The sequence below is a fragment of the Haliotis rufescens genome, unplaced genomic scaffold (assembly GCF_023055435.1).
Source record: "Haliotis rufescens isolate VD_foot unplaced genomic scaffold, xgHalRufe1.0.p SCAF_58, whole genome shotgun sequence".
In the NCBI taxonomy this organism is placed as follows: domain Eukaryota; kingdom Metazoa; phylum Mollusca; class Gastropoda; order Lepetellida; family Haliotidae; genus Haliotis; species Haliotis rufescens.
The window spans coordinates 1,999,418-2,023,477 of record NW_025964312.1 but is presented as its reverse complement, the minus strand read 5'-3'; the positions used below and the strand labels follow the sequence as shown (position 1 = coordinate 2,023,477).

Genomic DNA, 24,060 nt, shown 5'->3' with positions numbered 1-24,060 from the left:
AACATCATTGTGAAATAGTTCATTCTATAACCTGAATCTGGATGGTATATATTGAAATTAGAAATTAGATCCATGATATATATATATATATATATATATATATATATATATATATATATATATATATATATATATATATATATATATATATCTCCGCCAAGAACTGGATACAATGACATGTATCGTTAAACGCACTCTTGTATTTTTGTACTTCATCATAAAACGGCCAACGAGAAATTATGTAGTCAGAAATATAATACAAATTGGTCTAATTTAATTGCGATTTCTTCCGCGGGCTATCTCCTGTGCGTATAAAGATTAAATATCAAATGCTGATTGGTACCGTGCTTTGATTATCAATTTCTAATCTTGTTTTCTTATGCCAGGCATTTAATTTCAAAGTACGCTTCATCTCTGAAATAACTGTAAATAAAACGTCACGAAAGTTATCAAACAGTCTTTATATACAGCTATTATAATTGTTATTAATTGCGGTTGGAACTTTGGTCAAGAATATCTTTCTAAACAAGCGCTTTTGTCTATGGATTAATCGCGTCTGTACATAACATACAGTTTGCCTGGGAGGGGTTGGTTTACATTCAGGCTGAGCGATGTCTGTGGTATCAGAAACAAACCCTCTACCAAGATGTCATGGTGAGTGATTTGGTTTAACGCCGCTTTGAACAGTATTCCAGTTGTATCACGGCGTGTCAGGTTAATGTGGGAGGAAAGCCCGAAGTGATGCAGGTCTCAGACGTTTACCACTTTAGTAAAACCCACAAGCACGGGTATGGTGCTGACAAACCTAGAAACAAAATCGGGAGCGAACTGGGATTCGAACCCACGTTCACGACTTGCGACTTGGCCACCGGGGACCCTTGAGGATGTCTTGAACGTGATATTGCTGGAATATGGCTAAATGCTGCGTAAAACCATACTCAATCAGCCTAAAGGGTTAATGTAACAACAACGTGACGCAGGCTGCATGCATGGTTGCCACTGTTTAGTGAGCTGAGGATGACAAACAGAGTACTCACAATCGGGATGTAAATGGATTTCGAACCCATGATTACCAGATCCAAGCAGCAAAGGGACGCAACTCTGCACAACTAACGCAGCGCCTTCGACCAATTCATTATTTTACCACATGGTAATATAAAGACATACTTTATTCTTTTGAACACGTTTCTATCTGTCAAATCAAATGGTATGCTTCATGTCACTAGAGCATACCATAACATGGACTGGGCTCATGTCTATCCTGCAATAAGGGGGCACGGGTGGCCCAGTCGTCTAAGGCGCCGCGATTCGCTGTGCAGTGTTGCGTCCCTATGATTGTGGGTTCGAATCCCGGTTCGCCCCGATTATGTATCTAGGTTTGTCAGCACCATACCCGTGCTCGTGGGTTTCACCGAAGTGGTAAACGTCTGAGACCTGCATCACTTCGGGCTTTCCTCCCACATTAAGCTGACCCGCCGCGATATAACTGGAATACTGTTAAAAACGGCATTAAGCCCAACTCACTCACTCACTCTATCCTGCGCTTATCTCTATATAGCTGCGAGAACCAACAGTTCAACAAGTTCAACTAAAACTGTATTTTAACCGGCCGTAACGTCTGGTTACCGCAGAGGTATATTTCCGTCGTGATTTGCCCTATGACGTCCGAGTGGCTTGAGCCGTGAAATGCCCGACGTGTTCCCGAGCGTAATGCCAGAGCGCTATAGAGCCAGCCAGGGCCATTAGTTGCTTGGTGCGGGGATTACGGTAATCCGTTGTTGGCGTTAGTAGCAGGCCCTATTTGGAAATCAAGGGAGTCCGGCAGCTGCTTGAAGAGGGAACAATGCGTCGTGTTTTTCAGAACATTGGAGGGGGCGACTTTTCCCGAGATAATTATTGTTTCTGTTGAAAAATACGGTCAGTCCGTGTGTACGTTTGTTGACGTGATGCTGCTCCGATATTTCGTTGTTGTCACTCGCTTAACTTCACTCGAAATATTTGTATCGGGTGGTCAGGCTCGCTGACTTGGTTGATGCATGTCATCGTATCCCAATTGCTTGGATCGATGCTCATGATGTCAATCACTGGTTTGTCTGGTACAGACACGAGTATTTACAAACCGCCGTCATATAGTTGGACTATTGCCGAGCGCGGCGTTGAACAACAAACAACAATGTTGTTTTAAGCAGCAGTCAAAAATATTTCAGCTCTATTTCCATTGTCTGTAAATTAGCAAGTCTGAGCAGAGCTACACCAGTGATCGATATTATGAGCACAGATCTGCGGTTTACGAAGACACACGAAACACCAGGTCACATATCGTATACTTTAAGTATACATTTTGTAATTATAACGGCCTCTGTTCAACAATGCATTTGCTGTCGCAGATTACATTGCTCGTAAACAAATGAGTTCGGCTCAAGAAAGGCTTAAACGCAAAATGTTTAATATATAAAATCCACAGTGGTAACATAGTCTAGGTTGCTCACTCTACAACAACAACCACCCCTGGCATTACATCGTGGTTAAAGTGCATTCCCAGGAGCTAACTATTCATGAAACATCTTGCACTTGTTTAGTCACTGAAGATGAATTTCACTTTTCATCGAATCTATGGAGTCGGTGGATTTATTCTCACATATGTGTAGTCAACGTATGTATTCACACATATGTGCAGTCAACGTATGTATTCAGACATATGTGTAGTCAACGTATGTATTCACACATATGTGTAGTCAACGTATGTATTCAGACATATGTGCAGTCAACGTATGTATTCACACATATGTGTAGTCAACGTATGTATTCACACATATGTGTAGTCAACGTATGTATTCACACATATGTGTAGTCAACGTATGTATTCACACATATGTGTAGTCAACGTATGTATTCACACATATGTGTAGTCAACGTATGTATTCACACATATGTGCAGTCAACGTATGTATTCACACATATGTGCAGTCAACGTATGTATTCACACATATGTGTAGTCATCGTACATATTCACACATATGTGTAGTAAACGTATGTATTCACACATACGTGTAGTCGACGTACATATTCACACATATGTGTATATATATATATAAATGTATTCACACACATATATATACATATACACAATGTATGTATTCACAAATATGTGTAGTCATCGTACATATTCACACATATGTGTAGTCAACGTATGTATTCACACATATGTGTAGTCAACGTATGTATTCACACATATGTGTAGTCAACGTATGTATTCAGACATATGTGCAGTCAACGTATGTATTCACACATATGTGTAGTCAACGTATGTATTCACACATATGTGTAGTCAACGTATGTATTCACACATATGTGTAGTCAACGTATGTATTCACACATATGTGTAGTCAACGTATGTATTCACACATATGTGTAGTCAACGTATGTATTCACACATATGTGCAGTCAACGTATGTATTCACACATATGTGCAGTCAACGTATGTATTCACACATATGTGTAGTCATCGTACATATTCACACATATGTGTAGTAAACGTATGTATTCACACATACGTGTAGTCGACGTACATATTCACACATATGTGTATATATATATAAATGTATTCACACACATATATATACATATACACAATGTATGTATTCACAAATATGTGTAGTCATCGTACATATTCACACATATGTGTAGTCAACGTATGTATTCACACATATGTGTAGTCAACGTATGTATTCAGACATATGTGCAGTCAACGTATGTATTCACACATATGTGTAGTCAACGTATGTATTCACACATATGTGTAGTCATCGTACATATTCACACATATGTGTAGTAAACGTATGTATTCACACATACGTGTAGTCGACGTACATATTCACACATATGTGTATATATATATAAATGTATTCACACACATATATATACATATACACAATGTATGTATTCACAAATATGTGTAGTCATCGTACATATTCACACATATGTGTAGTAAACGTATGTATTCACACATATATGTAGTTAACGTATGTATTCGCACATGTATGTAGTCAACGTATGTATTCACACACATGTGTAGTCAACGTATGTATTCACACATATATGTAGTAAACGTATGTATTCACACATATGTGTAGTCATCGTACATATTCACACATATGTGTAGTAAACGTATGTATTCACACATATGTGTATATATATATATATATATATATATATATATGTATTCATACACAATGTATGTATTCACAAATATGTGTAGTCATCGTACATATTCTCACATATGTGTAGTAAACGTATGTATTCACACATATATGTAGTTAACGTATGTATTCTCACATGTATGTAGTCAACGTATGTATTCACACATATGTGTATTCAACGTATGTATTCACACATATATGTAGTAAACGTTTGTATTCACACATGTATGTAGTCAACGTATGTATTCACACATGTATGTAGTTAACGTATGTATTCATAGATGTATGTAGTCAACGTATGTATTCACACATGTATGTAGTCAACGTATGTATTCACAAATGTATGTAGTCAACGTACATATTCACAGATGTATGAAGTCAACGTATGTATTCACACATGTATGTAGTCAACGTATGTATTCACAGATGTATGTAGTCAACGTATGTATTCAAACATGTATGTAGTCTACGTATGTATTCACACATGTATGTAGTTAACGTATGTATTCATAGATGTATGTAGTCAACGTATGTATTCAAACATGTATGTAGTCAACGTATGTATTCAAACATGTATGTAGTTAACGTATGTATTCATAGATGTATGTAGTTAACGTATGTATTCACACATGTATGTAGTCAACGTATGTATTCACACATGTATGTAGTCAACGTATGTATTCACACATGTATGTAGTCAACGTATGTATTCACACATGTATGTAGTCAACGTATGTATTCACAGATGTATGTAGTCAACGTATGTATTCACACATGTATGTAGTCAACGTATGTATTCACACATGTATGTAGTCAACGTATGTATTCACACATGTATGTAGTCAACGTATGTATTCACAGATGTATGTAGTCAACGTATGTATTCACACATGTATGTAGTTAACGTATGTATTCATAGATGTATGTTGTCAACGTATGTATTCACACATGTATGTAGTCTACGTTTTATATTCACAAATATATGTAGTCTACGTATGTATTCACAATGCGATGATCTCAATGAATCTTGGGCATGCACGTATCGTGAATGTGAAGGCAGTAGATGGATATTACAACCTCTGTTACTATCACTACATCTGCCACAGCATCTACATCTATAGCTGGACTATTGCTGTGTGCGGCTTTAAACAACAAACAATCAAAAGCTACGATTACTTCTATAATAATGGCATGAGTCTGCCCCATTCCGCTATCGAATTACGACTTAAATACATCGCTATACCATATTGTTTCGGAAATCTGACTGATTTAAGGAACATTATAGTATAGAATACGTAATATACCGAATAGTGCGTGAGCACGGGTATGGTGCTGACAAACCTAGAAACATAATCGGAGCGATCCGGGATTCATTGGTTTCTGGTATGCCCAAGGGACGCAACTCTGCACAGCGAATCGCGGCGCCTTAGACGACTGGGCCACCCGTGCCCCCATATATACCGAATAGAAAAAGCACCAATTGATATTGATGTACACATAATATAACGGTATATGATGATGACTCCTTTTGCGTAAACACATTAGAGGCTATAAGCAGGTCATTGATTCCCAAAACCCGTTGTACAAATCAACAGACCAGGATGTTCAACATATGTGCAGAGTAGTGAGTGAGTGAAGGAGTATGGTTATACTCCGCATTTTGCAATATTCCAGCAATATGACGGCGGGGGACACCAGAAATGGGCTTCAAACATTGTACCTACGTGGGAACCAGCCCGGGCCTTTTGCGTGAGCGCAGAGTAGACAGAATATAAGCAGTTATATAATTCCTAGACAGAATATAAGCAGTTATACAATTCCTAGACAAAATATAAGCAGTTATATAATTCCTAGACAGAATATAAGCAGTTATATAATTCCTAGACAGAATATAAGCAGTTATACAATTCCCAGACAAAATATAAGCAGTTATATAATTCCTAGACAGAATATAAGCAGTTATATAATTCCTAGACAGAATATAAGCAGTAATTGTTATATCATTCCTAAATAAAACTCATTGCATAATTCAAAACTTTAACGCTGTGCTCTGCAGAATTCCACCCATATAACGTCTATAAATAATGGATTGAGTCTGTTCAGACAAACCAGTGATTGATGTTATGAGCACCGATCCACCCAAGGTATGACCGCCCACGTCTCGCGGGACAAGAGTGATTCAGTGAGTATGTTTTTACGCCGCCTTTAGCAACATCCCAGTGGGGGACACCAGAAATGGGCTTCAAACTTTGTACCCATGTCGGGAATCGAACCGGGTCTTCGGCGTGACGAGGGAATGTTTCAACCATCCCCGCGAAACAAGAAAACAGTTGCATGTGACATCATCTTTCCCGGAATCCCTCGAAGTCCAGCTATAATCCATTTGGGTAAAATAAACCCAGTTTTCATTACTCGTCGCTTGGCATTGACTAGTCAGTTTGGCTGTGATTAACCCTGCAATGGACAGTCCAACCCAAGTGGACCGCCTCCGTGGTCTTGTGGTAGAGCGTCCGCCCGGAGAGCGGAAGGTCCAGGGTTCGATCCCGGGCCGCGTCATACAAAAAGACGTTAAAAGATTGTACTTGTTGTTACCCTGTCTGGCGCTCGGCATTAAGGGGCTAAAACAAGGACTGGTCGGCTCGGAGTCAGTATACTGTGTCTGAGTGGGGTATTCATGTTAAACTGCGGCATGGTATCTCAGTGAGCTAGCACTATAAATCGGCATCAGTCCGGACTAGAACAAGCAGCCACACACACACATACACGTGCGCATTGGAAACATCACTTACATACTTCCCTATATGTTTCTATGGTTTTCGCTTCTTTTGGCGGTGAGTATTATTATGGTCTCTAGACAGTGTGTGCATCATTCGGCAGGTAAAGAATATGCATCACGGCGTGTCAGTTTAAAATGTGTGGAATCCCTAATTCCCGAGATGTTTGCCACTCCATGAAAGTCTCGACCACCAGTGGCCGCCTCCGTGGTCTAGTGGTAGAGCGTCCGCCCGGAGAGCGGAAGGTCCGGGGTTCGATCCCAGGCCGCGTTATACCAAAAGATGGTACTTGTTGTTACCCTGTCTGGCGCTCGGCATTCAGGGGCTAAAACAAGGACTGGTCGGCTCGGAGTCAGTATACTGTGTCTGAGTGGGGTATTCATGTTAAACTGCGGCATGGTATCTCAGTGAGCTAGCACTATAAATCGGCATCAGTCCGGACTAGAACAAGCAGCCACACACACACATACACGTGCATGCACGTCGCTATATAAGTGCAATAATCTTGGACGCGACGTTAAACTCAATTTCACCTCACCTCACCTCACCTCACCTCACCTCACCTCACCTCACCTCACCAACCCAACTGTCCTGCCGGACAAGCGTAAAAATCCACTGTGCTATCAAACACCTCGTATTAAGTATGTCGGATCAAGCACCATGCGATTTCCTATTGTTGTCAAACACAATAATCTATTCTAAACAGAAATAGGTTCATTGTTATTTTTGACATGTATGTCACTGTTCACTGACGGTGTATGTTGGTAAGGTGAGCTAACAGTTTCGCGAAAGGTACAGTGATCAAATAGTGTGATGTGGCAGATGCGCGACAGTAAAGAGATTACGCAACAGACAGGAAACCCATGTGTTTCTCTTATCCCGAAGACACGGATACGATTATTACAGTGATAAAGTATTTACAGGTTTCGAAACAGTTTTACTACAGAATTTCCGGGAATTAAATCCTATTTCTTGTACTAAAACTTTGAGCAGGGGCACTCTATGAGTCTGTGTAGTGACGTCAACAGTGATAAACCGGTGATATATATAACATCCTAGCACATCAATAGATACCAAACATGTCACTCTGCATATAGTACTGGCACCGAGTGCTTACCTTTCTCTCCTGTAAGCAAAAGGTTTCAATATTCCAGTCCGTCAAAGAGGACGCGGCACCGACCCTCGCACTATCAGAATCCAAGTGAGTCCAGCAGCCTCGCTTACCTAAATTTATAATCTCCAACTGATAAGAGATCCGGCTCTCCTGCATTTATCTTCACATATCTTGGTTGAGAGATTTCCTTTAAACCCCTTTGTAACCTCCCTGGGCTTGTCCCTCCACATGGCATGCTTACTGGGAGCGCTTGTAGCGTTCCTGTCTTGGTTGCCTCCCCGGGAGCGCAGACCCAGAGGGAAGGGAGAGTTGAGTTAGTTGCTCTGAGCTGCTGGAGCGTTGAGTGGGAGATGGTCGCGACGCCAGGACTCGGAGCTGTGAGGTGTACACAAAACTCCCTGCATATGTGCTAAGTTTATACACACGACTCACTGTATATGTGCTAAGTTTATATACACGACTCAAAACTCCCAGCATATGTGCTAAGTTTATATACACGACTCCCTGCATATGTGCTAAGTTTATACACACGACTCATTGTAAATATGCTAAGTTTATATACACGACTCACTGCATATGTGCTAAGTTTATACACACGACTCATTGTAAATATGCAAAGTTTATATACACGACTCACTGTATATGTGCTAAGTTTATGTACACGACTCACTGTATATGTGCTAAGTTTATACACACGACTCCCTGTATATGTGCTAAGTTTATATACACGACTCACTGTATATGTGCTAAGTTTATATACACGACTCACTGCATATGTGCTAAGTTTATACACACGACTCATTGTAAATATGCTAAGTTTATATACACGACTCACTGTATATGTGCTAAGTTTATGTACACGACTCACTGTATATGTGCTAAGTTTATACACACGACTCCCTGTATATGTGCTAAGTTTATATACACGACTCACTGTATATGTGCTAAGTTTATATACACGACTCACTGCATATGTGCTAAGTTTATATACACGACTCAAAACTCCCAGCATATGTGCTAAGTTTATATACACGACTCCCTGCATATGTGCTAAGTTTATACACACGACTCATTGTAAATATGCTAAGTTTATATACACGACTCACTGCATATGTGCTAAGTTTATACACACGACTCATTGTAAATATGCAAAGTTTATATACACGACTCACTGTATATGTGCTAAGTTTATATACACGACTCACTGTATATGTGCTAAGTTTATACACACGACTCACTGTATATGTGCCAAGTTTATACACACAACTCACTGTATATGTGCTAAGTTTATATACACGACTCAAAACTCCCAGCATATGTGCTAAGTTTATACACACAACTCACTGTATATGTGCTAAGTTTATATACACGACTCACTGTATATGTGCTAAGTTTATATACACGACTCACTGTATATGTGCTAAGTTTATACACACGACTCACTTTATATGTGCTAAGTTTATACACACGACTCACTTTATATGTGCTAAGTTTATACACACGACTCACTGTATATGTGCTAAGTTTATGTACACGACTCACTGTATATGTGCTAAGTTTATATACACGACTCAAAACTCCCAGCATATGTGCTAAGTTTATACACACGACTCACTGTATATGTGCTAAGTTTATATACACGACTCAAAACTCCCTGCATATGTGCTAAGTTTATACACACAACTCACTGTATATGTGCTAAGTTTATATACACGACTCAAAACTCCCAGCATATGTGCTAAGTTTATATACACGACTCCCTGCATATGTGCTAAGTTTATACACACGACTCATTGTAAATATGCTAAGTTTATATACACGACTCACTGCATATGTGCTAAGTTTATACACACGACTCATTGTAAATATGCTAAGTTTATATACACGACTCACTGTATATGTGCTAAGTTTATATACACGACTCACTGTATATGTGCTAAGTTTATACACACGACTCACTTTATATGTGCTAAGTTTATACACACGACTCACTGTATATGTGCTAAGTTTATACACTCGACTCACTGCATATGTGCTAAGTTTATACACTCGACTCACTGCATATGTGCTAAGTTTATATACACGACTCACTGCATATGTGCTAAGTTTATACACACGACTCACTGCATATGTGCTAAGTTTATACACACGACTTACTGTATCTGTGCTAAGTTTATACACACGACTCACTGTAAATATGCTAAGTTTATACACTCGACTCACTGCATATGTGCTAAGTTTATACACTCGACTCACTGCATATGTGCTAAGTTTATATACACGACTCACTGCATATGTGCTAAGGTTATATACACGACTCACTGTATATGTGCAAAGTTTATATACACGACTCACTGCATATGTGCTAAGTTTATACATATAACTCACTGCATATATACTAGCAAAAGAGCGGTACGGATATATACACATACCACAGCATTTACATTAACTACAGACCACCTCCGTGGCCTAGTGGTAGACTTTCAACACATATTTTGCTGCTTGAAGCCTCTGTGTGAACCAATTAAAGTTAGGAATTACAGATAGCATGAACAATCTGAATAGAATTGTCCAGACAGATGTATTAATGTCTTCCGTATTCTCAACCGCCTCCGTGGTCTAGTGGATAGACCGTCTGTCCGGAGAACGGAGGGTCGTGGGTTCGACTGACGTTAAAGATGGTACTTGTTGTCACTATGCCTGGCGCTCGGCAATAAGGAGCTAAAGCAAGGACTGGTCTGCCTGGAGTCAGTATAAAGTGTTTTCCACTATATACCTGGCATTAGTTCACGCAAGTACAAGCAGACACATACACTGTGTCCATACACGTCGTCAATATAAGTGCAATGATCTTGGACGCGACGTTAAACCCCATTTCACCTCACCTCACCACCACATTAACTACAATCATCATCATCATCAACATCATAGTCATCATCATCACCATCATCATATATATACATACAAAGTACCGTATGGATGAACACACAACTCATAATACATGTATTATATTTCACGATAAAACGTTCTTCTATCATGACGTTATTTCTGGAGATTCGAACATACGTTCGCAACTTAATGACGTCGTAAATTGGACGACGCTATTTCGAGAGTTCGAGAGCACAGTGAGTTGTTCCTCTTAGGTGTAGCCGGTCAATGCAAATAAACGCAGTGGCCGAAACATCGCACCTAAAAGTAGCCGAGATATTGCACTCCGTAATAGGAGAAAAGGTACAGATAATGGCCGTCAGCTGTTTGTGGTTGTGAGAATATTAAGGAAATAACAAACTTATCCCCCTGTTCATCAGATAGACTTATCCGAAACTGCCTAGATCGGATTGTATTCAGGGAGTCATCATTATTTAAATTATTAAATATTTGTAAATTGTGTAAGTATTATTAACTCCTGAAAGAGGCTGTAGATAATGTTGATGTCTCATCTAAGAAATAAACGACTCGTGGGTTTGACCACAGTGATAAACGTCCGAGAACTGCATCACTTCGGGCTCTAAGTTGACACGCTGTTGTACAACTGGAATACTGTGAAAAACGGTGTTAAACCCAACTCTCTCACTCAATCATTGTTTAATGTCTATATACTAGCCACGAGAGGTGTACTAGTGGTATATATACCAGCTACAAGACCAATTAACACCTCCTCATTTCAACACGCTCAATAAGTGCTATAATCTTAAAAACGACGTCAAACATAATTTCACCTCATCTCGCCTCTAATTTTCGAAATGGAGCTACTTTTTCAACTGGGTCTGTTATACATATTTACCAGTTTGCAAATAAACTAATGAGGGATTCATTTGGTGGCTCTTAAAACATCTACCCAATCAAAAGCTCCCCTCTGTGCCCAGTAAACTCAAAACATCAAAGACAGAGAACACAGCGTTGACTCGCATAACATTCTCTAGGCGCTGACCTTGACAGACGTAATGGGGTATTTGAGGTATCACCGCGGCAACGTCACAGTGAACATGTTTGTTTGTTGTTCAACACCGCACTCAGCAATATTCCAGCTTAATGGCAGCGGTCTGTAAATAATGGAACCTGGACCAGACAATCCAGTGATTGACATCATGAGCATCGATCAATGCAGTTGGGATAAGACGCCGCAATTCGCTGTGCAGAGTTGCGTCCCTTGGGCACGCAATAGATCTATCATTGTTGGTTCGAATCCCGGTTCGCCCCGATTATGTTTCTAGGTTTGTCAGCACCATACCCGTGCTCGTGGGTTTCACCGAAGTGGTAAACATCTGAGACCTGCATCACTTCGGTCTTTCCGCCCACATTAAGCTGACACGCCGTGATATAACTGGAATACTGTTAAAAGCGGAGTTAAACCCAACTCACTCACTCACTCACTCGCCATTCCCGAAGACTGGATACACACATGTGAATGGTGCAAGCGGAAATTGAAGAAATGGCCAATCACGTTTCTCACCTATTTACGAAGCAACAAGGATGTTTATTTCTTTATGTACGAAATAAAGACAGACATCCTACTTCACGATGGGAAATCAGAGCAGGAGATGGAACGGGAGATGGAAAACTGGGAAGGGGAGGGGAGCGGTCTGCACACTGTACCCAAGTCACGATCAGGATGTGTTTTTGTATTAAAAAGAAAGCGCCATATAAAAGACAGCGCTTTTATCATTCAGTATAATTCACTTAGTTACGAACAGACACAGTTGATGATGGATGCCAAGAGGGGTTCACACATTAACGTGTCAGTCTAAAGAAAAGGCCCAGCAGTCAGGAACCTAACATCATCATCATCATCTGAGTGAGTGAGTTGGGTTTAACGCCGCTTTTAACAGTATTCCAGTCATATCACGGCGTGTCAGCTTAATGTGGGCGGAAAGCCCGAAGTGATGCAGGTCTCAGATGTTTACCACTTCGGTGAAACCCACGAGCACGGGTATGGTGCTGACAAACCTAGAAACATAATCGGGGCGAACCGGGATTCGAACCCACAATCATACGTTTCTGGCGTGCCCAAGGGACGCAACTCTGCACAGCGAATCGAAGCGCCTTAGACGACTGGGCCACCCGTGCCCCCTCATCATATTAAGGATCAGACCATGTCCATTAGCGTGTAAAATGAGGGGTAAAAAAAATTATACATCTCAGTTGAATGTATCTTGTGTTTGATTTTCACCTGAAAATATCTTTAGTCAGCGATATCATATTCTTAAAATGAACTGTACTTGCCTTTGGGGAGCACTCAAGGAATAATTCTACATGAAGTCTTTGAAAGGCATTGAGAAGTGATAAACATAAGGAAGAGAATTTATGGATGTCAACTTATTCATTATTAGGAACACAACGTTTCAGGGTATATGCTTACTCCTCCATCAGGTGAATGAATGCTATGAGCGATATATATATATATATATATATATATATATATATATATATATATATATATATATATATATATATGCTCTCTGGCTCATAGCATTCATTCACCTGATGATGATGATGATATATGTATATTTAAGAACAACAAAAGTAATAAGTTAACAAAAGTTGGAAACGTAACAAGGGAAGCCAGCAGATAATTGAGTTTAGACCTTTTGTTACCTTATTACGTTTGTTGTTCTTACATGTACATAATATATCTATGCACTCTGCCTCATAGCATTCATTCACCTGATGAAGGGGTAAGCATATACTCCGAAACGTTGCGTTCCTCATAATAAAGAAGTTGCAACCATAAATTCGCTTCCTTAATTCTACATGGTTCTATTTTTTTAATTATAATTTGATAAAAAACTTAATTACATTAAGAAATAAATCACATAATACACAACTGCTTGTGGGTATCTTATACATCTTATCTCTGAAACGTTTGCGTCTTTCGGCACAAATTTACATTTTCAAACAAGGTACGGGGCATGTGGTTGTATGTACATGTCTTACCCCAGTCTTTATTGAACCAATTTATTTTTACACAAAAATTACCCAGCCATAGATAACATTGTACAAACTGTTGCAGAAATGAGTGATGGTTAGATACGCATAATCGAATTTAACAAGTTTCTTTAAATTTTCAGTAAACATAAAAACACAAAATTGTAAAACTTTCTATTACCTGTCAGTAAATAATAGTTAAGACCAATACTAGACAACATGATTTCTTGAGCATTTCATTGTATGCACTGGTTTTTGTTGTTGTCGTTGTTGTTGTTGTTGTCGTCGTTGTTGTTGTTGTTGTTGTTGTTGTTGTTGTTGTTGTTGACATGCACAGATCCATATCTGTGGTCTCTATGGTCACTGAAACATTTTAAGAAGGTTTCAATATGTTCCAGGGACGTACCTGACACTAACTATCACACATACAGACCCAGACCGTTTCCGTGGTCTAGTGGTAGAGCGTCACTCGGAGAGCGGAAGGTACGGGGTTCGATCCCCGACCGCGTCATACCGAAATGCGTTGGAAGTTGATACTTGTTGTTACCCTGCCTGGCCTTCGGCATTAAGGGGCTAAAACAAGGACCATTCGGCTCCGGGTATACTGTGTCTGAGTCGGGTACTCAGGTTAAACTGCGGCATGGTATCTCAGTGGGCTAGCATGATAACACCGGCATTAGTCCGGACTAGTTTAAACAGCACACACATGTGCATGCGCGTCGCTATATAAATCTTGAACGCGACTTTAAACCCTTTCACTTCACCTCGCAAATCGAGACACATAGTTTACATTGTGAGTCATGTAGGACGCACATATATTACTGACGTTTCAATTCTGCCTGGAAAAATTACTACAGTCCGTATGCTGAAAAATCGTACCGATGAAAAGCAAAATACAGTAAACTACGGTTATAACGAACACGCTTATAACGAACTGACAGATATAACGAACTTACTTTTTTGGTCCCGACTATGTGCTGTAGTTATGCTGTATATATATTTATAACGGACTGCGGTTATAACGAACTGAAATTAGCAGTCCCTTTGAGTTCGTTATAACCGTAGTTTACTGTACATATAAATCCGAGACACAACTCGTCAAACCACCAACAATTACATGATAGTTAAAAAAAACTTTTCCATTTATTTCAACACGAAATGATGGTGAAGAGTACAGTAAACTACGGTTATAACGAACACGCTTATAACGAACTGACCGATATAACGAGCTTATGTTTTAGTCCCGGCCATTTAATGAATATATGTTGTATATGTGCATATAACGAACTACGGTTATTACGAAATAAAATAAGTGGTCCCTTTGAGTTCGTTATAATCGTAGTTTACTGTAGGTATGGACAAATAAATAACTTTAATTCCATTTAAGACGAATTGTTTCTTTCAGATATATATTTATTTTGCATTTCATCATTTCAATTTTGCAGAAAACGGACTATAATACACCAGGGTGTCAATTATTGATTATTTTTCTGTCTACAAACTTAGACCCCCATCTATAACAGGCTTAAGGTTTCTGATCATGTGTAATGAAAGGAAATCCATAAATGTTTTGGAAATCAAGAACATCCTTGTAAAAGCATCCTTGTAAAAATGACACCGTACTGATTTTTTATGAACCGGTCATATCCTTTTCACCACTGTTTTGACTTTCAAGCCTCATGTAGTCTGTTTCTGCGGATAATCGAGACTTGTTATCTTCTGGCTTTGACGTCTTGAATTATGCTTTTAAACAAGCAGCGGTGGGGTAGCCTAGTGATTAAAGCGTTCGCTCGTCACGCCGAAGACCCGGTTTGATTCCCGACATGGGTACAATGTGTGAAGCCCATTTCTGGCGCCCCCCGCCGTGAAATTGCTGGAATATTGCTAAAAGCGGCGTAGAACCATACTCACTCACTCACTCACTCACTCTGAACAAGAAATGGTACAGATGAAGTTTAGGACAAATGCCATCTCATAGACTTGACCGGGAGACATTGCTGTCTAAGTGATGTCTGGCTTCCATTGAAAAAAACCCGACATCCAGATACACACCAGGGTAGACAGGGTTGTGTTTATACCTAGTGTCAACAACTGCATGTATGTTCAAGTAGTCTGTCTTACAGACCCTGATACAAATATATATCAAATACAGCCCATGCAAGTCTATAATGTTTGGCAAGTCTAGATCACTGCGGTATCAGGAGAGAGTCACTTGGCTCCTTTTTATTATATTTTTATTAAGATAACTGAACAACTGTTTTTTTTATGTACGATATGTTCATTTCAGAGACTAGATTTTAGTCTAATGTTCAAGGTGTAGAGGTTTTATTAATACTGTAGAGGTTTTCTGTTATCTGATACAGGTATCTGTTATCTGTCTGGTTCAAGACGTTTCCGGGTCAAGCTCATCTTCCCGAGGCAAGAGAGTTAACTGGCTTTAAAAGTCCAGTTTCCACCTTTGCCGAGCGAGGCTGGAATTCCTGGGCTCTATTGTAGCGCCACCAGTGGCTATTCCGAGTTATGTCCCTTCTAAGCCTCTCCTTAAGACCAATCAGATTCCACCTCTCGTAACATTTGCATTTGCTTCAAACAAAACAGTGGCGCCCAGTCAAGACGATCTGATGGATAAACAAGGTCTATGTTGTGATAAAACGGGTCTTACATCGCGCAATGCGTGAGCACCTTGATTAAAAACATAAAAAGATTTTGAAAATATCTGTTGACAACGAGTCGGCGGTGCACATGCTTTGCAAATCCTGAAATCGACCGAAATCTGCACGACAGTCTACGAACCGGATTTCGATTTCGTTGCACGATTTTGATTGGACTATGCATAGACTCGTTAGTCCAGCCAAAATGTAACTCCATAATACCAGCCTAGTTCGGCAAGGGTGGAAACTGGACTTTTATAGTCAGTTAACTCCCTTCCCTTCGGAAGATGGGTCAAGCTCAGTACGGGGGAATCTTGATTTCATAGAAGGGGAGCACGGGTGGCCCAGTCGTCTAAGGCGCCGCGATTCGCTGTGCAGAGTTGCGTCCCTTGGGAACGCCAGAACCCTATGGCCGTGGGTTCAAATCCTGATCGCCCCGATTATGTTTCTCGACATACCCTAGCTCATGGGTTTCACCAAAGTGGTAAACGTCTGTGACCTGTATCACTTCGGGATTTCTTACCACATCAAACTGACACGTGGGAGTAAAAGTGATACTGTTCAAAGCGGCGTTAAACCAAATTACTCAATCACTCATTCCATGCAACACAAGCGTAAACTGATAATCTAATTAATTCAATATCAACCAGCCAAATTCCCTTTTTCACAAACAATCTTGACTAGTGATGCACGTTCTGCCATAGGTCAGTGTACCATGGCATGACACTGACAGTGACAATGCACTGTTAAAACCCTGAAATAAATTCTCGATTGTAAAGTTATCAAATTTATGAAATCCACCTAAGGTCATCAACATTTGGATAGAAGTTGCGGGAACTCACCTAACCAACACCACTAAGGTTGGTTGGTCGGTTGATTTGTTGTTAAACGCTGCACTCAGCAATATTCCAGCTATATGAGGGGCGGTCGGGTAGCCTAGTGGTTAAAGCGTTCGCTCGTCACGCCGAAGACCCGGGTTCGATTCCCGACATGGGTACAATGTGTGAAGCCCAATTCTGGTGTCCCCCGCCGTGATATTGCTGGAATATTGCTAAAAGCGGCGTAAAACCATACTCACTCACTCCAGCTATATGATGGCGGTCTGTAAATAATCGAGTCTGGACCAGACAATCCAGTGATTAATATCATGAAAATCGATCTACGCAATTGGGATCGATGACATGTATCAACCAAGTCAGCGTGCCTGACCACCCGATCCCGTTAGTCGCCTCTTACGACAAGCATAGTCGCCTTTTACGGCAAGCATGGGTTGCTGAAGACCTATTCTACCCCGGAATCTTCAGGAAACTAGTGAAAACGAGTATGAAAGTGAGTGAGTGAGTTGGGTTTAACGCCGCTTTTAACAGTATTTCCAGTTATATCACGTTGTCAGCTGAATGTGGGAGGAAAGCCCGAAGTGATGCAGATCTCAGACGTTTACCACTTCGGTGAAACCCACGAGCACGGGTATGGTGCTGACAAACCTAGAAACATTCGAACCCACGTTGAGCGGTTTACGAGTATCAGAAAAGATGACACACTGCAAGCACGTGCAGTTACAACCCACGTCTCAAGTCACCTTCCCTGTGATCATCGGTTTAGTCGTTACAGGCGTGGCAATTCGCTTTGCAGAGTTGCGTTCCTTGTTTGTTGTTTAAAGCTACACTCACACAGACAATGCGACCGCGATACAACCTCTTGGCGATCGCTGAGACCGGTGCAACTACTTCTGCCCATATTTGGATTTAGCGTATGATCGCCGATCAATCAGCAATAGGTTTTACAACTAGTCAGTGATTGATCGGCAACTGTTCACAGTAGATACGGCGAAATGTTTCGGATCGGCGAATCTTCGGAATCTTCGTTTCCTGATTTTTTTGTCAGACACAAACAGGAAATCTTTGGTACAAATGTATCAGTAGCGCTCGTCGTTTGTTTGTGAAAAGGGAGACATTAATAATATGAGAATATGAAAGAAACAAACTATTCTTTTTACACCTCCCTTCGCACACATAATAATTATACTGGAGAAAAGAGCTGTACTGGTGATATACACTTATGATTGTATAATGCGTATGTGCTAGCAAAATGATATACACCTCCAACTATATAATGCATATATACTGGCAAAAAGAGCTGTACTGGTGATATATACTTCCCATTGTATAATGCATATATACTGGCAAAATGATATACACCTCAAATTATATAATGCGTATAAGCTGGCAAAAAGAGCTGTACTGGTGATATACACTTCCCATTGTATAATGCATATATACTGGCAAAATGATACACACCTCCAATTATATAATGCGTTTATGCTGGCACAAAGAGCTGTACTGGTGAGATACACTTCCCATTGTATAATGCATATATACTGGCTATAAGAACTGTACTGGGGATGTGCTTAGCTCATGGTATTATGCATATGTAAGGTCAACAAGACGTGTACTGGCTAAAATGAATACTGGGTACAAATGAACAACTAAGTGCATAATTCAAATACATGTTTAACGACACTGTACAACTCTCATTGTTGACTCATAGAGTCGAACCTCGTCGAATCGAGGGGCGGTGTGGTAGCCTAGTGGTTAAAGCGTTCGCTCGTCACGCCGAAGCCCCGGGTTCGATTCCCGACATGGGTACAATGTGTGAAGCCCATTTCCGGTGTCCCCCGCCGTGATATTGCTCGAATATTGCTAAAAGCGGCGTAAAACCACACTCATCCAGTTAACGTTGTGTCGAACATGAATTTGTCGATGTCGATTTCCCGATTGTTTGAACTACACTTTCCGGTCCCTGCGAATTCCTGCGATCATTTATACTCGGATCTTTCGAGCTGGGGGTGTCGAATTTCCGTTTGTCTCGAACTCATTTGGGGTCCCAAGTATCTAAATTAAGCATACAATTCCCTCGATGACTCGGACAGTTCAAAATAGAAAAGTAGCGTTCACAGACCAGCCCTCGCAAACTATCAACTCTTCACACTCAATTTACTGAGATTGATTTAATTACGTCAAAGGCAGGATATACCTTCTAATCACCTGCCAATATCCAAGCCAGCCTAATTAACAAGCACACCTTACATCAATGGTGCAAGCTGGTTGCCGTGTGCGCATGTATGTGTACTGGCTGCAACAGCTGCAACTAATAATATTTAGTTTATATTTCGAGAGAAACTCAGAATATATTTGAGAGAAAAGTTATTGACAAGTTATACTCGGTGTGTATGGCATCTCACATTTTAGTGACTATATTTGGAGGACATGAGATATTGTCTCTATGTGGAGGGCATCTTTTGTCATATTGTCTATATCTGGAGGACATCATATGTCATATTGTCTATATTTCAAGGACATCTCACATCATATTGTCTATATTTGGAGGACATCTCACATCATATTGTCTAAATCTGGAGGACATCTCATGTCATATTGTCTATATTTCAAGGACATCTCACATCATATTGTCTATATTTGGAGGACATCTCACATCATATTGTCTAAATCTGAAGGACATATCACATCATATTGTCTATATATGGAGGTCACCTCCATTATACTGACTATATTTGGAGGGCATTACAGTGTTAATATTTGAAATTGACGCCTATGATTACATAATGATGATGTGCTCAAATGTTGATAATTTACTTGTAACGAGTACCTTCGTAGTGTTATATGCATATAAGTTGACATCGACGAGTCGTTCCTGTATTTAGATGGAAATGTCACCCGCTGGTAATGGTTATGAGTTCCTGATCATGAATAGCTTCTCATATTCGTGGCCATGTTGTTTTGTTGATTGATGCGTTAAAAATATCACTCACTCCTCTTGTCAAAACATTAATTTCAAAGAGTAGGCATTAATAAACTCTCTTGAGATTTAGAAGAAGTAGGAACCAATAAATTTAATCACTGGCATTCCATGAATTCTGAAATATTGACAACTGCCAAGGAAAAGGATCGAAAAGTCTACGAAGCTTCAAAAGCATCGTTCCCAGTCTCACTCAGAGACAAAAAAAAGCATCTGATATTTTCCTGGCGGGTTACATGTAAATAACACCAAGTTTAACGGACCAGAGTTGACTTAAGGCCCGACTGGACACTAAGATCACTCTCACGCCGAGACAAAAGCTTCCAGTTTTCAAATTATTCTTTCTGAGACAGGCAAACAATACGTCTATGCGATCTTCTCACTTCGCTCCTGATCGTCTAGACCAATTCCTCAAGTGAAATGATGTGTACGATTTTTAAGAAACCTAATTCACAAACTCAAATCAATATAATTCCACATGTCAGAACGCCTGACCAACTACACCTCAGGTATTTATAAGAGAGAATTTGAAACCTCTATCACATCATCAAATTCGTCAACGTAGCTTAGTGTAATATTGTGAGTTAAAGTACACAAAAGGATGTCGATGCGTTTGAGCAATTTCACCATGCGATTGAAGCTCTCAATGTCAGCTGTCTTCCACTGCAGCTAAAGCATAGACCTTCCCTCATCCCAGTTCGGCGGATTAAGTCCTAGGGCTCGTTCCTTCCGCTCAATATTTCACCAATCGCTTCAATTACGTGCGTCAGTTTTCACTTCAAGGGCACGCGAATTACATAACAAGACGATTGCTTGCTTTTCCCCTCCTCCTTCAAACAGCGTAATGACGTGAGAGGTTGTTACACACCGCGTAGGAATACACTGACTTCCTGTCGTCTGCTCACATCGCCGCCATTTTGAAAAAAGAATATGTATACTTTGTTTTCAACGTGAATTAGTCCTATTTGTAATTTCAGCACAAGTCATCATGATGTGTGACGCGCAGCGGGCTGAAGGCAACGTGTTGAGTTCAGACAGAGGCAGCTACCCTGAAGAGGAACTAGCGATGTAACGTTGACAGAAATAAACAAAACGAGTTTGTATAAAATCATTGGATACAGATAAGAGGTGAGGTGAAATTGGGTTTAACGTCGCGTTCAAGAATATTGCACTTATATAGCGACGTGCATGCACGTGTGTGTGTGTGTGGCTGCTTGTACTAGTCCGGACTGATGCCGATTTATAGTGCTTGCCCACTGGGATACCATGCCGCAGTTTAACATGAATACCCCACTCAGACACAGTATACTGTCTCCGAGCCGACCAGTCATTGTTTTAGCCCCTTAATGCCGAGCGCCAGACAGGGTAACAACAAGTACCATCTTCTTAGCGTCTTTTGGTATGACGCGGCCGGGGGTCGAACCCCGGACCTTCCGCTCTCCGGGCGGACGCCCTACCACTAGACCACGGAGGCGGTACGATACAGATAAGACATAATAAACTTACGATCCTTGATACATATGTAATACTTGTTTAATTTACAAAATGCAATACTTGGTATGGGAGGCTCAACGTTCTAACGCCTTGCATTTCGCTGAAAACAGTTGCTTCCCTTAGCCATGCCAGGATCGCTAACAGACGTGAACGACCTGCGCAGTCTCATCAAACTCGTTGTCAGGAGTTCCGAGGTTCTGTAACACACACTCGACATGCAGCTTCGGCTTCATAGTTTAATCCACCCGTGAAGATCCGGGGTAGAACAGGTCTTCAGCAACCTATGCTGACCGTAACAGGCGACTATGCATGTCGTAAGAGGCGACTAATGGGATCGGGTGGTCAGGCTCGCTGACTTGGTTGATGCATGCCCTGGTATCCCAATTGCGTGGATCGATGCTCATGATGTCAATCACTAGATTATCTGGCCAAGACTCGATTATTTACAGACCGCCGTCATAAAGCTGGAATATTGCTAAGAGTGGCGTTAAACAACAAACAAACAAACAATACATCCACAATCTGGAAAAATCAAATTCTATTACAGGAATCACAATGAGTTATTATAATCGATAAGTCAAACTCGTACAGATGTGTACTTTCAAAAATCGAGATCCATTGTAGATTCCTCAAACAAATGTGAAGTATAATCTTTATAAATTATCATATATCGGCAGAATACAATATTTTGAATGTTAATCTTTGTAAATGAGGAATATCTTTGCCACAATTCAGATGTAACGCATAGACTATTTACTAGTTGACACACGAATAGATTATTGAGTAGTTGGCACACACATGACAATACATAGAGATTTATTATCATGTATCCATTGTTCTTTGGACGAGTTTAAGATGGAAATATTGTTTGTTAGTTTGCTACAGATACGATGAATTATGAAAATAATATTATGTACATCAAAGTATAGACACAGTTACTTCATTTATGTCATGTACCAACAAGAAGATAACTCTAAACTTTACATTGTTTATATGTTATGCTAAGTTAGGAACTGCATTATTGTAAACTCTACAGCCGCTTCTGTACATCATGTGACCGCCTCCGTGGTCTAGTGGTAGAGCGTCCGCCAGGAGAGCGAAAGGTTCGGGGTTCGATTCCCGGCTACGTTACACCAAAAGACGTTAAAAGATGGTACTTGTTGATACCCTGCCTGGCGCATCGGCATTACGGGACTAAAACAAGTACTATGTCTGGGTGGGTATTCATGTTAAACTGCGGCGTGGTATCTCAGTGGGCTAGCACTATAAATCGGCATTAGTCCGGACTAGTACACGCAGCCACACACACACACACGTGCATGCACGTCACTATATAAATGCAATAATCTTGGACGCGACGTTAAACCCCATTTCCACCTCACCTCCCTTTACCATGGATCTGTGGCCATACATCGTGATTTGGGGCGCCGCGATTCGCTGTGCAGAGTTGCGTCCCTTGGGCACGCCAGAAACCTATGATTGTGGGTTCGAATCCCGGTTCGCCCCGATTATGTTTCTAGGTTTGTCAGCACCATACCCGTGCTCGTGGGTTTCGCCAAAGTGGTAAACGTCTAAGACCTGCATCATTTCGGGCTTTCCTCCCACATTAAGCTGACTCGCCGTGATATAACTGGAATACTGTTAAAAGCTGCGTTAAACCCAACTCACTCACTCACTCACTCACTCACTCACTCACTACAGTGTGATTTGGGGGCTGCATGGGGATTATTCTGACAGGATTTATTCCCACAGAGAAACAACAACGCTTGCTGAAAAACACGGGTGACGAGAACCTATTCTGAATCCCCACAGGGTCAAGCAAGGATGCTGGGGTCCCCTTCTGAACCGTCCCCCACGGGGTCACAGAACAGGAAGCCAACTTTTCCATACAGCCTTACTGTCCACAGCCCACCACACAGTCAACTGCGCTAACCCGTGATGTCGCGCGTGGCCAACGAGAGACGGCCGTCCCAGACAAAGCCAAACAACGCTGATTAAATGTCCAGTAGGTCGGTATGATATTCCCCGCCTTTATAGAAGTTAGATGATGTGTGCACACACGGAAATTCATGTCAATCCGAGCGAGA

The 24,060-nt window shown here is 40.7% G+C and overlaps 1 protein-coding gene across 2 annotated transcripts in view; it reads right to left on the bottom strand.

Annotated features, from left to right (window-relative positions):
• LOC124149597 (endothelin-converting enzyme homolog) overlaps nt 1-8,234 on the bottom strand; it is a 48,001-nt gene extending 39,767 nt beyond the window's left edge. For both annotated transcript variants that reach the window (XM_048385408.1, XM_048385409.1), the window contains exon 1: nt 8,091-8,234. The gene's annotated coding sequence lies outside the window, so the exon portion shown is untranslated. The remainder of the gene's footprint in view (nt 1-8,090) is intronic.
• Nucleotides 8,235-24,060: the final 15,826 nt, after the last annotated feature.